At 41.2% G+C, this 14865-nt stretch overlaps 1 pseudogene; it reads left to right on the top strand.

Annotated features, from left to right (window-relative positions):
- The window catches only part of LOC125120661 (serine/threonine-protein kinase 17A-like), a 32336-nt pseudogene extending 17471 nt beyond the window's left edge, over positions 1–14865 (top strand).

Below are 14865 nucleotides of genomic sequence, written 5' to 3'. Positions count from 1 at the left end.
GATCCAGCATCACCGCAAGCAGTGTTGTAGGTCACAGGTGCAGCTTGGATCCAGTGTTGCCATGGCTGTGGCATTATCCGGCAGCTGCAGCTCTGATTGTACTTCCAGCCCAGGAACTTCCATATGCCACAGTTGAGGCTGTAAAAAGAAAAAGAAAAAGAAATATATATTAGAATAAACTTATATTATAATAAAATAATTATTCGAATATTCTAAATTATTAGCATAAACAGGTTTTATTAGAATAAAATAATGTGTTAAACTTTTTTCTTAACTGCGGGAAGGTTTTGAGCTACTTTATATATTCAGATGATAAATTAATTCAGGCCCCTCATAGGAGATACAATTAGAAGATAATTTTTTTATTGTTGTCCACACCCACTGCATGTGGATGTTCCCAGGACAGGAATGGAACCTGAGTGCCAAGTCTTTCACCACTAGGCTACCAGGGCACTTCCAGAAAGTAATTGAAAATAGGATAAATAAGTAAATTGGAAAAGACTTTAACCATTCCATGCTTTATATTTAATCTGCAGAAATGGCTTTAGGATTACAAAGGGCTTATTATGTTTAGCATCATGGTGCTAATTGTAATTGTATGTGCTTGAGTCGTTATCAAGGTTCTCTAGGAATTCAGGTTGATGGCTTTTTTGGGAATTATTTATTCTAAATAGGTGACCAGTCCCTCAGTATTTCCTTGCTTCCAAGGCAAGAGGTGGGAGGACCCTGAGAGGAGGTGGTTTCTTTCTGCAGGCGGTTAGAAGCCTGGCGCTTCCACACTCTCAGCCCAGCTGATGATTCCAGGACCTCAAATAGGGACCAAAGCAGCAGAGCCTCTGAAAATGACTTTGCACTTCAACAGGAACCACTGTGAACAAATGATCCATGAGTGGGCATCTCCAGAGCCTCAAAGGTACTCAGGACACAAGGTACAGCCTTGAGTGGGCGGAGCCTCTGCTATTAAGGAATGTCTTCCCAGCATGTAAGAAAGGGTTGTGCTGTTGGATTTCAGGTGACTTAGAGATTCTTGACTTTTGAGTTTGTGACCTGAGCTCCTGCTGTTCTTTGTCATGGCTTTTAACATACACGTTCACAAACTTAACAAGGGATTAGAGAGACTTAAATGTGAATTCTTGGTTTGAACAAAAGGTTATTGTGCTGATGATCTTAGTTAGGCTCACAGATATATAAGGAGAGCAACCTTCAGTTTGATTTCCTGTCCTTTCATCGTGAAAACAAAAACTATGCATTATTCAGAAAAAGCAGCATGATTCCATCCAGAGAACAACCATTTTAATGCTGTGTATATAGTCTCCCAGTCAATGCATTTATATATTAACAAGGAACTGGAGGTCCCCAGTGTGAGGAGTGACGTGGAAGAATTTCCACAGTTGTTCAAAGCTCAAATTCCTTCCTGCTCTTGGTGGAATATTGTGTGTCATGTTTGGCTCCTTGTTCCCTTTGGTGGTGTTTAAATTGTTCTTGCATGGTGTTCCTGCTGTGGCTCTATAGCTTCAGAACCTGACATAGTGTCTGTGAGGATGTGGGTTTGATACCTGGTCTCACTTAGTGGCCTAAGGATCCAGCGTTGCCACAAGCTGCAGTGTAGATCACAGACATGGCTCGGATTCCATGTTGCTGTGGTTGTGGTGTAGCTGGCAGCGCAGCTCCGATTCAACCCCTACCCTGGGAAATTCCATATGCTGCAGGTGCGGCTATAAAGAGAAAAAAAAATTATTAAATTGCACTTGCTGACACATCATGGCCTCTGCTGCTGCGGGCTGACTTTATTGCCAAGGGTGTGGGGTGGCTTGATGTGATTTGAAGGTTTGTCACAGCTGAGTTGATGAAGATTTTCTTGTGCATCAGGATAGCAAACCTGGGCTGCAGCTAATGCAGGTTCAGGCCTGTCCGAGCACATCTAGGAACTTCAGGCCTATTTTCCTGGGGCCTGACAAGCCTATGGGAAAGAGCGTGAGCACCCTTTCCTGCTTGGGCTGTAGGCATTTGGGGAAAACTGGGAAATGCTCTGAGAGAAGTTAGATTGAAGGCAGGCTGTAGAATCTTCTTGGAGAGAACTTATCAAAGGGCAGGAGGAGGGAGGCACAAGGAACTGAGTCATCAGAGGAAAGAGAGTCTGTGTATGTAGAGCTTTGTGACTGTCACATCTCTTCCCAGCCCAGTCCCATACAGTCACGTCTGGGGCCTGGACCAAGTGAGAGTTCTCAGTAAAAACTTAAAGAGCACACTGAACATTCCATAAAACACTGAGGCACACACACCTACTGCATTCTTTCTGAAAGTTACAAAGGGGATGGAGTTCCCACAGTGGCACAGTGGGTTAAGGATCTGGCATTGCTGCAGCTGTGGTATAGGTTACAACTGTGGCTTGGATTCAGTCCCTGGCCTGGAAATTTCCATATGCCATGGGTGTGGCCTCCCTCCCCCAAAAATTTACAAAGGGGAAACAGGTAACCCCAATTTGCCAGAGATCACCAAGTTTTGGTGCTGCAAAATTTGAAGAACCTCAGAGCATGTGGCAAAGCCCATTGTGCCCAGTGGAGTAGCCACTGGGCTGCTCAAGAATGAGATGCTTGGAGCAGCAGGATCTTGGAGAGCAGTGGTGACCCTTTAAGGAAAAATGTGGCCCTCAGTAAGGCTAGATGTGTTTCCGATGACACATAAGACAATCCATGTGACTTTCAGAAATAACAAAGGGAACATCTCAGGGGATGAGGACAGCATTAGGCAGCTAGGGGTGATAAGTCCTAGATATGAGTGGTCTTCAGGTGACCTTGAATGCACCTGCCAGCTGATGGGTTTCCTTCAGATCTAGGTGCTGGCTCACATACTCACAGATGGAAGATGCTGCTTTAGATACTACTCTCTAGTCAAGAAAGAGACCTAGCCTCATAAGTTTGTTTTTTTGTTGTTGTTGCTTTTTGTTTTGTTTTTTTGCTGCACCTGTAGCATGTGGAAGCTCCTGGGCCAGAGATCAAACCCATGCCACAGCAGCAACCCAAGCCACAGCAGTGACAATGCCAGAGCCTTAACCCACTGAGCCACCAGGGAATTCCTAGCCTCTTAGGTTTTTAATGGACTTATTATTTTTCTTTCATTTTACTCAGCACACTTTCATTAAGCACATCCTCTACCTGTGGAGATATAGCAAATAGTAAGCAAGCCCCCCCCCCTTTTCTGCTTTTTAGGGCCACATCTGTGGCATATGGAAGTTCCCAGGCTAGGAGTCAAATCGGAGCTGCAGCTGCTGACCTGCACCACAGCTCACAGCAACACCAGATCCTTAACCCACAGTGCTGGGCTGGGGAATCAGACCCAACCTCTGCAATGACCTAAGTCATTGCACAGAAAATACCAGATCCTAAACCCACTGCACTACAGTGGGAACTACTAATTTCTAACAGCACTCTCCCCTAGTTCCCAAGAAGCTTATATTTCCTTAGAGTTGGTTCTGAGAAAAGTGGCACAGATCTGTGATTTGCCACAAAACTCATGCTTGACATTAATATGTGATACCTCTGCATTGACTCAAATAGCTTAGTTCCTGCCTATCCCAGGGGCAGTAAATGGGACCCTCCCTGAGACACCTCGGTGGCTTTGGTTTCCTCCTCTCTGCTGAAGAATTTCCATACCAAGATGAGCTATCTAGCAACTACCTCTTCCAGGAGGTTCCTGGAGGCCAAACTTCTACTGGCTTACTTTTCACATTAGAACAGCCCTATGTTGAGGGATTTGGCACACATGCAAAGCCGACCCCTGATTTAATAGAGTCTCAGGAATAGAGATGCAGCAGGGGATATGGCAGAGGTGTCCTGCAACCCAAATAGGACCTGGGAAGGCTGGTTTTAGTAGATAAAGGAAGACAGTTACAATCCTCTGTAGTTGCTGCATGTTCTTGTCCATGAAAACTCAAGGGACTTGGAGTTCTCCTGCGGTGCAGTGGGTTGAGAATCCAGTGTTGACATTGCAGCAGCTTTGCTGGCTGCTGTGGCACAGGTTTGGTCCCTGCCCTGGAAAATTCCGCATGCCATGGGTGTGACCAAAAAAAAAAAAAAAAAAAGAGAGAGAGAGAGAGAGTGAGAAAGAAATAAGAAAATTCAAGATAGTTTCCGAAATATTGGAGGAATGTACACTTTTCAAAGAAACAGAAAATTGCACTAGCAGTTTGGGAAGAGTCTGTCACAAATAGGCTAAAATACAGAACAGCATTCCATTTTCAAAATATCCTCTCAACATTTTCAACAATGTTTGGGGCTTTTGGATGAGATTAATCATTTATGTTTATTTTGCTTTTATCTATTTACCCACCATTTTAAAAAAATGTATATGCTTCCATTGTTTTTATACACTCATATGAGTCACTATATATACATGTATATCTATATATATTACAATGATTACACACTGAATGTTTGTGTGCCCCCACATTCTTTTTTTTTTTTTTTTGTCTTTTTAGAGCCACACATGCAGCATATGGAGGTTCCCAGGCTAGGGGTTGAATTGAAGCTACAGCTGTCAGCTTACACCACAGCCACAGCCACACAGGATCTGAACTGCGTCAGCAACCTACACCACAGCTCATGGCAACACTGGATCCTTAAGCCACTAAGCGAGGCCAGGGATCAAACCTGTGTCCTCATGGGTACTAGTCAGATTTGTTTCCACTAAGCCACGTTGGGAACTCCACTAGATTCATATGTTGAAATCCTAACCACCAGTGTGATTTGTCCTTATAAGCAGAGAAGAGGCATCCAGAGGTTTTTCCTCGCCTGCACACAGAGGAAAGGCCACGTGCAGACACTGAAAAGGTGGCATCTGCTAGCCAAGCAGAGAGGGTGCACCCAAAACCAACCCTGCTGGCACCTTGATCTCTGACTTCCAGCCTCCAGAACCATGGAAAATAAATTTCTGTTGTTTAAACCAGTCAATGTTATTTTGTTATGGAAATCCAAGCAGATTAATGCAGATTTTAGCACCGTGAAGTAGAATGCTGACATAACTTATATCTTAAAATGCGGAAATGGGAGTTCCCTTGTAGCCTTATGGCTAAAGGATCCATAGATGTCACTGACATGGCTTATATCACTGCTGTAGTGCATGCTTGGTCCCTGGGCTGAGAACTTCTGTGTGCCATGGGCATAGCCAATAAATAAATAAGGTGGGTTTTTTTGGCCTTTTATTTTAGGGCCACTCTCACGGCACATGGAGGTTCCCAGGCTAGGGGCTGAATTAGAGCTACAGTTGCCAGCCTGCGCCACAGCCACAGCAATGCAGGATCTGAGCTGTGTCTGTGACCTACACCACAGTTCACGGCAACGCTGGACCCTTAACCCACTGAGTGAGGATAAGGATCGGACCCACAACCTCACAGTTACTGTTGGGTTCATTTCCCTAAATAAGTATTTTTAAAATGTGGAAATGGCTTTGATGGATAAGGCTAGAAGAGTTTTGAGATGCACACAAGAAAAATCCTAAATTGCTTTGAAGGGGATGTTGGTAGAAACATGGATGTTAGAGATGATTGTGAAGAGCACTGAGAAAGAAAAGAAGAAAAATTCAGAACTTGGAGGAGGTGAAGGTGCAGCCTGGTTTCTCTTTATTGCTAATAGTTAAATGCAAGGCTGGAGTTCCTGCTGTGGCACAGTAGGTTAAGGATCTGGCATTGTCTCTGTGGCGGCCCGGGTTCGATCCCCAGCCTGATGCTGTAGGTAAGGGATCTCGTGTTGCCACAGTGTGGTGTAGGTTGCAGCTATTGCTTAGATTCAGTCCCTGGCCTGGGAACTTCTTTAAAAAAAAGAAGAATGGAGTTCCTGTCGTGGCACAGTGGTTAACGAATCCCACTAGGAACCATGAGGTTGCAGGTTTGATCCCTGGCCTTGCTCAGTGGGTTAAGGACCCTGCGTTGCTGTGGCTGTGGCGTAGGCCGGTGGCTACAGCTCCAATTAGACCCCGAGCCTGGGAACCTCCATATGCCGCAGGAAGCGGCCTTAGAAAAGGCAAAAAGACAAAAAAATAAAAAATAAATTAAAAAAAGAAGAATACGTACATCACAGGAAAAAGATGTTGGTAGAAAAAAGAACATTAGGGGTGCTTCTGGTGAGATTTCAGACAGAAACAAGGAACATTTTACTGGAAACTGCAGGAAAGACAATCCTTGTTACAAAATGACAACACACTGAAACGTGTCTTGTGCAAGGTTGAACTTGCTAGGGATGACCTTGAGCAGAGGAGATTTCTAAGCAAATTTTGAAGGTGAAGCCTGGTTCCTTCTTCTTGCTTATAGCAACACGCAAGAGGAGAGAGATAAATTGAGGGAATTAGTAAGCCAAAAGGAATCAGAACTTGAAGATTTGGGAAATTCTTGCCCATCCATACTGCAAAAAATGAGAAAGCATGTTTGGAAAAGAACACCATGCATGTAGCAGGACAATCATTCCAGACAGAGCTTACTCACAGCTTTAATTAGCCATCTCTGTCAAAGAAGGATGAGATTCTACCAGCAGAAACACCGTCAGCTGAAGCAGAGACAGGGAAGATGGGATAAAATGAAGAAAGGCTGTTAGGCTTCCAGGATTCTACAGAACAAAAACTAGAGCTATTCAGCTGTGAACACGTACTATGCTTCAAGAAAAGGAAAGAAAGACCCATTCAGAGATCACCAGTCTGCCACTCCTACCACAGGCCTAGGCAAAGCTTTATCCCCCTTCAGCAGTTACCAACTCTGCTGGCATCTTCATGTGGTACGTCCAGCCTCCAGAGCTGTGAGAAAATAAACTTCTTTTGTTTAAGCCACTCAGCATCTTGTTATAGCAGCCCAAGGTGACTAATACACATTTTTGTTTGTTTGTTTGTTTGTTTTGGGGGGGGGGGCTGCTGCCCCTGGCCTCAGGGCAGCCAGGGATCAGATCCAAGCTGCAGTTGAGACTTAAGTGGCGGCTGAAGCAATACCAGATCCTTAACCCACTGGGCTAGGGATTGAACCTGCGTCCCAGCCCTCCCGAGAGGCAACCAGTCCTGTTGTGCCACAGCAGGAACTCCTGAATAATACACATTTCTACCCTGAAGACACTTCTTCATATTCATTTGGTTCCTCTGAAGTTTGGATCACTTTAGGTCAACCCAGAGAGCTGTCATCTTAGTTCTTAACAGAGTACATCACAGGAGAGCGTTATACATGTTGATTTTCCTTTCTCTTTTGATTTACCTCCTCTTCTCCTCTCTGGATCAGTGACCTGAGTTCGTAGTGAATGGTAGTGGGGCTGGTAGTTAAATGATTCCAATGGTAAAGCAAATTATTCCAATGAAATCTCATTTCTCATCCAGAAGTTTTGGCAGAGACATTTTAGTTGCTAGTGACTCTGAACTGTTTTAATAAATTTTGTGTTCAGTGTCTTGCTATGATGTGTGTCAAAAATGACTTGACTGGAGTTCCTGTTGTGGCGCCATGGAAACGAATCTGACTAGGAACCATGAGGTTGCAGGTTTGATCCCTGGCCTTGCTCAGTGGGTTAAGGATCCAGCGTTGCTGTGAGCTGTGGTGTAGGTCGCAGACACGGCTTGGATCCTGTGTGGCTGTGGCTGTGGTGTAGGCTGGCAGCTACGACTCAACCATCAGAGAGGAACAGTGCCTGCTTTCACAGCTGTCCAAATACTTGGGATATAGAACCTGGAACTGGACTTTAAAGCATATGATCTAGACTTTCAGTGGACACTCTTACTTCTAACAAGTCTCCTTTCTGGATCCATGTCTGAGGACACTTTCAAAACAGATCTTAAGGACCCTCCATCCTGTTCTCTGTAGTGGCTGCACCAATTTACACTCCCACCAACTGTGTAGGAATGTTCCCTTTTCTCTACACCCTCTTCAGCATTTCTTGTTTGTAGAGTTTTTGATGATGGCCATTCTGACTGGTGTGAGGTGAGACCTCAAGTAGTTTTGACTTGCATTTCTCTAATAATTAGTGATATTGAGCAGACAGAGAAAGACAAACACCAAATGTTATCAGCTATATGTGGAATCTAATAAAATGATGCAAAAGAACTTATTTTTAAAACAGAAACAAACTCAAAAGATTTCAGAACCAATCTGATGGTTATCATAGGTGAAACTGTGGGGAGGGTTGGAATAATATATACACACTACTGTATAAAGTAGATGATTAAGGAGAACCTACTGTATAACATAGAAAAATTTACTCAGTAGTTTGTAATAACCTATATGGGAAAAAAGAATGGAGATATTTATATGTATGACTGGTTCCCTTTGCTGTACACCTGAAACTAATACAACTAATACAATTTTATGAGAGTATACAATTTTGTACTCCCATAAAATTAAATTTGAAAGAAAACAAAACAAAACATATCTTAGATCAGAGATCAAAGACCATTTACCTAGATGATCAAATACTCTTAGGTCTGTTTTAACAGACCTCTATCACATTAGATCTTTCTGGTTCTGTATTTAGCAGTGTTGGCATGGTATATATATATATACACACATATATATATATTTTTAACTTTTATACCTTTTTTTTTTTACTTTTATCCTTCATAGTTAAAGTGGGTTTATCATAGACAGCAGATAATTGTGATATGCTTCTTTGTTCAATATGAAAATCTCTACCTTTTTCAGGGGGTGTTTTGATTATGTACCCTTAATTGTATATTGACATAGTGGATTTAATTCTACTATTTTTTTCTTTTTTTCCTATTTCTTCATCTGTTTTTTTCTTTCTTTCCTGATTTTCTGCTTCCCTTTGGGTTAATTGAATATCTTCATTTTTCTTCTTTTGTTCACTGATTAGCCATAAATTTTGTTTTTATTTATTTGCTTCTTTAGTTTTGTTTGATGTTTAGCTTTTTACTGATTTTAGAATTTTTTACTGCTTTAAAGTTTCTAGAAACACTCTGATAGATATAAAATGTCAGCTACATATATAATTTATACTTTTTCTAACAGCCATTTAAATAAAGTTAAAAGAAGCAGGCAAAATTAATTTTAATTTTTTAAAATTTAATGCAATATACCCAAATTATCATTTTAACCTATAACAGTATTAAAATCTTAATGAGAAATTTTATATTATTTTTTCCATTATGTCTTTGAAATCTGATGTGCATTTTACACTTGTAGGCTATTTCCTTTCAAATTAGTCACATTTCAAGTGCTCGAGAGCTACTTGTGGCTAGGAGCTACAATAGCAGACAGTGGAGTTTTATAGAATGCATCTTTAACTTATCACAAGTCATATTATGCCACTTTACATAAAGTAGAAAAACCTTAAACTTGCATTTCTCTCCTCTTGGCCTTAATGCTGTTAGTATCATATGCTTTACTTTTGTATGTTATAAACTTAACAATAAATTACTGTTATTATTTTTTGCTTTGTTACATTGTAAAGAGATTTTTAAACTATGAAAAATGTCTTGTATATGTACTCAGATTAACCATTTTCTTTTAAGGTAGATTCAGAATATTTTTGGCTTAAAGGACTTCCTTTAGTATTTCTTGAAGTACAAATAAATCTACTGGTGATTAATTCTTCCAACTTTTGGGTATCTAAAAACATCTTTATTTTTCCTTAATAGTGAAAAATATATTCACAGCATATAAAACTGTAGGTTGATCATTGTTTTTCTCTTCAGTACAGGCATACCTCATTTTATTGCACTTTGTAGATATTATAGAGATTGTGTTTTTTACAAGTTGAAGATATGTGGCCAACCTGCATTAATAAAGTCTATTGACACTATTTTTCCAACGGGAATTGCTCAGTTCACCTGTGTCACATTTTGGTAATTCTCACAATATTTCAAACTTTTTCACTATTATTTGTTATGGCAATCTGTGACCAGAGATCTTTTTTTAATTTATTTTTTATTAAAGTATAGTTGATTTACAATGTTGTGTCAATTTCTGCTGTACAGAAAAGTGACCCAGTCATATATATATATATACATGACTTTTTTCCATATATTATGTGATAAGTGATCTTTGACATTATTGTAATAGTTTTGGGGCACCATGCACTGCACCCATATAAGATAGAAAATTTAATTGCTAACTGTGTGTGTTCTGACAGCTCCACCAACCCTTCTCTTATCTCTCTCTCTCCTTGGACCTCCCTATTACCTGAGGCACAACAATTTTGAAATTAGGGAGTTCCCTGGTGGTGCAGTGGTTAAGGTTCTGGCACTGTCACTGCTGTGGCTTAGGTTGCAGCTGTAGCACAACCATGGGTTGATGGTTTGATCCCATGGCAGAATTTCTGCATCCCATGGCATGGCCAAAACAAACAAACAATAAAATGGAAAAACATTTTAAAATAAAAAAATTAAAAACAATATTAAAATTAGTGTAAGTAATTAGTAACTCTACAATGGCCTCTAAATGTTCAAGTGAAAGGAAGAATTGCTTTGTCTCTCACTTTAAGCAAGAGTAAGAAATGTTTAAACTTAATGGAGAAGGCATGTCAAAAGCCAAGACAGGCCAAGATCTAGGCCTTTTGCATCAAAGAATTGGACAAGTTTTGAATGCAAATGAAGAGGTCTTAAAGGAAATTACAAGTGCTGCTCTAGTGAAAGCATGAATGGTAAGAAAGTGGTAAGAAAGCAAAACAACCTTATTGCTATTATGAAGAAAGTCTGAGTGGTCCAGATAAAACAAGCCCTTAAACCAAAGCCTCATCCAAAGCAAGGCCCTCTCTTCATTTCTAACAAGGCTGAGAGGTGTGGAAACCGCAGGAAAAAAAAAGTCTGAAGCTAGCAGAAGGTGGGTCATGAGGTTTAAGGAAAGAAACTGTCTCCATAATATCAAAGTGCAAGGAGTTCCCATTGTGGCTTGGTGATAACGAACCTGACTAGCATCCATGAGGATGTAGGTTCAATGCCTGGCATCCCTCAGTGGGTTAAGGATCAGGCGTTGCCATGAGCTGTAGGTTGCAGAAGCGGCTTGGATTCTGAGTTGCTGTGGCTATGGCCAGTATCTGTAGCTCTGATTTGACCCCTAACCTGGGAACTTCCATATGTCACAGGTCCAGCCCTAAAAAGCCAAAAAAAAAAAAAAAGAATTATGCTAAATTGACTCTGCCTACTCTATATTTGGAACAGCAAAGCCTGAAAGATAGCACATCTGTTTATAGCATGGTTTATTGAATATCTTAAACCCACTGTTGTAATCTATTGGAAAAAAAAAGGTTCCTTTCAAAATGTTACTGCTCATTGACAATACACCTTGTCACCCAAGACCACTGATGGAGATGTAAGATTCATGGTTTTCATGCCTGCTAACCCAACATCCATTCTGCAGCCTATGAATCAAGGAGTAATTTTGACTTTTAAGTCTTATTATTTAAGGAATAATCTTTCATATATTATAAAAAATATATACAGTCTCTTTTTAGGGCCACACCCACAGCATATGGAAGTTCCCAGGCTAGGGGTTGAATCAGAGCTGTAGCCACTGGCCTACACCACAGCTCACAGCAATGCCAGATCCTTAACCCACTGAGTGAGGCCAGGGGTGGAACCTGCATCTTCATGGATGCTGGTCAGATTTGTTTCCACTGAGCCATGATGGGAACTCCAAGAAATATATTTTGTAAGGCTGTAGTTACCATAATTATGGATTCCTCTGATGGATCTGGGCAAAGTAAATTTAAAACATTCTGGGAAGGATTCTCAGTGTTCTAGATGCCGTGAAGAAAATTCATGATTCATTGGAAGAGGTGAAAATATCAACATTAACAGTAGTTTGGAAGAAGTCGATTCCAACCCTAATGGAAGTGGTTCAAGACTTAAGTGGAAGCAGATGTGATGGAAATAGTAAGAGAACTAGAATTCAAAATGAAGCCTGAAGATGTGACTGAACTGGTCCAATTTCATGATAAAACTTGAATGGATGAAGACTTGCTTCTTGGGGATGAGTAAAGAAAGTGGTTTCTTGGAGTTCCCATTGTGGCTCAGCGGAAACGAACCCGACTAGTATCCCTGAGGATACGGGTTCGATCCCTGGCCCCACTCAGCCAGTTAAGGATCCAGTGTTGGTGAGAGCTGTGGTGTGGGTTGCAGACACAGCTTGAATCTGGCGTTGCTGTGGCTGTGGCATAGGCAGGCAGCTGTAGCTCTGATTTAATCCCTGGCCAGGGAACTTCAATATGCCAAAGGCACAGCTCTAAAAAGCACAAAAAAAAAAAAAAAAGAAAAAAAAAAGAAAAAAAAAAGAAAAAGAAAAGAAAAGAAAGAAAAAACAAAAGAAATGGTTTCTTGATGGACTCTACTTCTGGTGAAGGTGCTATGAAGTTTTTGAAATCACAAGAGTCTAAGAGTTTAATATATTTTGTGAACTTATTTGATAAAGCAGCTGCAGGGCTTGAGAAGACTGACTTCTATTTTGAAAGAAGTTCTGTGCATATAATGCTATCAAACAGCATTGCATGCGACAGAGAATGTAGAGAACAGAGAAATCATTTGTGAAAGGAAGAGTCAACTGATTTAAGAGATAGACATTGCTTTTTAGACATAATGCTATTGCACACCACACTTAATAGATTATAATTTAGTGTAAACATAGATAAACTTTATATAAACTGGAAACCAAAAAAATTACGTGACTCATTTTATTGCAATATTTGCTTCATTGCAGTGGTCTGGAACCAAGTCTGCAATATCTCTCAGGTATGCCTTATCTTAAGGATATTACTCCACTATCTCTGGGCTTACATTGTTTCTGACAAGAAGTCTTCTGTAGCCTTGTGATGCATCCTCTTTCTTTGTAAGGTGTCTTTTTCTCTGGTTGCTTTTTAAGACTTTATCACTAGCAATTCAATTACGTGCCTACATGTAATTTTATAGTTTCTTGTGCTTGGGATTTCTTGAGTTTCTTCAATCTGTTGGTTTATAGCTTTTACCACATTTGGACAATTTTGGGCCATCTTTCCTTCTAATATATTCTCTAGCTCTCTTTCCCTTCCTTTGAAAATTCCATATTTTAGGAAATTTTAAAATTTTGGAGTAATTTTTGTCTTTTTTTGTCATTTTAGCATGAAGCATATGGAGGTTCCTAGGTCAAATCGGAGCTATAGCCGCTGGCCTATGCCACAGCCACAGCAACACGGGATCTGAGCCATGTCTGCGACCTATACCACAGCTCACGGCAATGCCAGACTCTTAACCCGCTGATCGAGGCCAGGGATCGAACCTGGATCCTCATGGATACTAGTCAGATTTGTTTCCACTGAGTCATAACAGGAACTCCTGGAGTAATTTTTGGTTACACAGGGGTTGCGAAGGTAGTACAGTGTTGATGTGCACTCCTCTCTCAATTTTCCTTATTGTAAAGATCTTAATATACTGCAGTACATTTGTCAAAATTACATTAACCAGGCCATGATTCCTTTGGAAAAGCCGGCCAGCCAAGGTCTGAGCTTGCTGCTCTGGCCACCACCCCAGCCCACGGGTTGCTGACAGAGATTGGCAGCAGGGTGCCCACCAAGCCCTTCCAGGACAGCTACAGCTTAAGTCCAGGTCAGGAGATGGGCAGGGGGAAATTTGCAGTGGTGAGGAAATGTATAAAGAAAGACTCTGGAAAAGAATTTGTGGCAAGGTTCATGAGAGAAAGAAGAAAAGGCCAAGACTGTCAGATGGAAGTAATTCACAACACTGCTGTACTTGAACTAGCATAGGACAATCCTTGGGTCATTAACTTGCATGAAGTCTATGAAACTCCATCAGAAATTATTTTAGTTCTGTAATATGCCCCTGGGGCTGAAATCTTTGACCAGCATGTTGCAGACAGAGAAGCCTTTAAGGAAAAAGAAATTCAGAGACTCATGAGGCAGATCTTCGAAGGTGCTCGCTTTTTACACACTCATGATGCAGTTCATCTTGATTTGAAGTGTCAGAACATTCTGCTGACAAGTGAATCTCCATTGAGTGACATTAAGTTAGTTGATTTTGGTCTCTGAAGAATAATGAAGAACAGGAGTTCCTGCTGTGGTGCAGTGGAAACAATCCAACTAGTAGTCATGAGGATGCAGGTTTGATCCCTGGCCTCTCTCAGTGGGTTAAGGATCTGGCATTGCTGTGAGGTGTGGTGTAGGTAGCAGTTGAGGCTTGGATCCCACATTGTGGTGGCTGTGGTGTAGACTGGCAGCTGGAGCTCTGATTTGATCCCTAGCCTGGGAACGAACTTCCATATTGCCCCCTCCCCCCCAAAAAAAAGGAATAATGAAGAGCAGTGAAGAGCTCGGAAGAGCTCGGGAGATCATGAGCACTGCTGAGTATGTGGCTCCAAAGATTCTTAGTTACGATCCTATCAGCATGACAACAGATATGTGAGGCATTGGAGAGTTAACATATGTCCTGCTGACAGGAATATCACCTTTCATAGGTGATAATAAACAAGAAACGTTCCTCAGCATCTCACAGATGAATGAATTTAAATTATTCTGAGGAGGAATCTGGTGTGTTGTGTCTGAGTCAGCTACTGACTTCATCAAGACACCTTTAGTTAAGGAAACTGAGGATCAAGCCACTGATGAAAAGTGTCTGAAATACCCCTGGCTAGCACAGAGCAGGGCTCAGGAAAGCTTCCTTCGAGCTGAAAGGGGGCATCCAAAGAAGCCCAGGTCCTCCAGGAAGGCGATTCTGTGCCCGAGAGTAATTCAGATGCTCAGAAACCGGAAACCAGTTGTAACAGAGGAGTTAATTGTAGTTTTTTCATATACTTTAGGACAATGCAGACAGTCTGAAAAAGAGAAAATGGAGCAGAAGGCCATTTCCAAATGATTTAAATTTGAGGAAACTTTTCTACAAGAAATTCCAGGAGATTTTATCTACTGA

This window comes from Phacochoerus africanus, chromosome 2 (genome assembly GCF_016906955.1).
Source record: "Phacochoerus africanus isolate WHEZ1 chromosome 2, ROS_Pafr_v1, whole genome shotgun sequence".
Taxonomy (NCBI): Eukaryota; Metazoa; Chordata; class Mammalia; order Artiodactyla; family Suidae; genus Phacochoerus; species Phacochoerus africanus.
The sequence above is the reverse complement of the archived record's forward strand: the minus strand, read 5'-3'. Positions and strand labels throughout refer to the sequence as shown.